We start from the raw sequence: 1,898 nt of genomic DNA on the forward strand, positions 1-1,898 counted from the left end.
GACTCACTAGGCGTAAGCCTAACCCTCTCTCTTTCTTGTTATAATTACTTTTAGGTTCCTTTGTCGATGGGGCTCTAAAGGGTTGAGAGGAGCGCGGTTCGTGAAAGACTCTTTTGTAATTATAGTCTTGTCATGTAAACACTATACTATTACCCTTTTGTTGGGTGAATATAATATTGAGTCTTGGTCCTCGTTAAATAGTTTCGGTTTAAATTATCTTATCCCTTTTTTTAGGGTGTTATACCTCCCAAATAGGTAAAGGTCGGTTTAGACCGCCTTCCATATCTCCCTCCACCTCATGCATGAAAACTCACATACATCCATGCATAGCACATGCATGCATAATATAATCATATATATATATATATATATATTCACACAAATATATATATATATATATATATATTCAATTAATTCACAAATTCTCATACCGGCATGTATCAATTATCATGTTATCACGTAATTATTAAATTAGATAATCACGTATTAAATACCTTGGATAATAACCAGGATCTGGTTATCAAAAATATAATAAGAATAGTTGTTACACGAAAGTAAATAAATAAATAAAATTGGTATGAACACAATATGAACAGTTTGTGAACAATAGTTTCTTCATTATGAACACATTCAGAAGCAAACCAATATTGAGATATGCAGCTAGTGTACATATGAACACAATATGAACACATTCAGGAGCAAGCCAATGTTGAGATATGCAGCTAGTGTACATATGAACACAATATGAACAGTTTGTGAACAATAGTTCCTTCATTATGAGCACATTCAGGAGCAAGCCAATGTTGAGATATGCAGCTAGTGTACATATGAACACAATATGAACATTTGTGAACAATTCTTTAGCAATTACATATGAATTCAAATTCCGATTGCAGTCGTAGACGATTTTAACCTTTTCATTCTCAATGTTGTCGATCTGTTTTCCAATAGGTTTATCCATTATACTCGGACGATATCAAAATCTTTACAATCAGAAATTCTTTAACAATTACAAAATCAATATCATTATGAATAGAATAAACCAAAATTACAAAACATGAACACGTATAAAAAAATATCAATATTACATATCAATTATTGAGATTTTTAGATTTGTAACTCCCAATTAATGATTTGGGTGTTACATAAATGACAAATTACTTAATTACCCTTGTCATTTATATGAGTTATATGTGAACCTAAAGAAAAGATGGAATATGATTGGTTGAGCTTGTTTAACAAAGTTAACACAAAAATCTTGGTTAGTATTTGAACCAAACTATATATATATATATATATATATATATATACACACACACACACACACTTGAGATCATGTGAGACCAAAGGTTATTCGTGAGACCCATAAGACCAATTCTCAACCTTTGGATTGGATCTATAATCTAAACATCCATAATCAAAAAATTGTCATGAGATTTCTCAATAATCACAAAATTGCTACCGTGCAACTTTAGACCATTAGATCATTAGCTTATAAAGTTATCAATGAACATAAATTGGTCTTAAGTGTTGTTGATCATCTCTCTCAGTGATTTGATGATAATCCTTTTTCTTTTTCACGTTGTATTTGTGTTTCTGTATTTTCAGTTCCAGCGATCTTCACTGAGTATGTTCAGTGATCGCTGAAGAACTTGCTTTGTAAATCTTTCAGAAACAGCAATACTTCAAGAAGACAACACTCACACCAAAGAACCTTCAGCAAACGTCGAAAACTGAAACTGAAGATTAGAGACCGACGAGTACGTGATCTGAAGCGGTACTCAATGATTACAAGCCTGTCTATATATGTGTGAAGACTGCTCTAGCTTCAGTGAATGATGATGAGACCTTCAGGTCATTCCAGCATTCGGCGATCAAAGGAAGCTTGCTTAGCACGA

The 1,898-nt window shown here is 32.5% G+C and overlaps 1 protein-coding gene across 1 annotated transcript in view; it reads left to right on the top strand.

The window, feature by feature from the left end:
- The window catches only part of LOC112506221, a 28,587-nt gene that overhangs the window by 3,236 nt on the left and 23,453 nt on the right, over window positions 1-1,898 (top strand). The window lies entirely within an intron of this gene.

This window comes from Cynara cardunculus (genome assembly GCF_001531365.2).
Source record: "Cynara cardunculus var. scolymus isolate 2C chromosome LG 2, CcrdV1, whole genome shotgun sequence".
Classification (NCBI taxonomy): domain Eukaryota; kingdom Viridiplantae; phylum Streptophyta; class Magnoliopsida; order Asterales; family Asteraceae; genus Cynara; species Cynara cardunculus.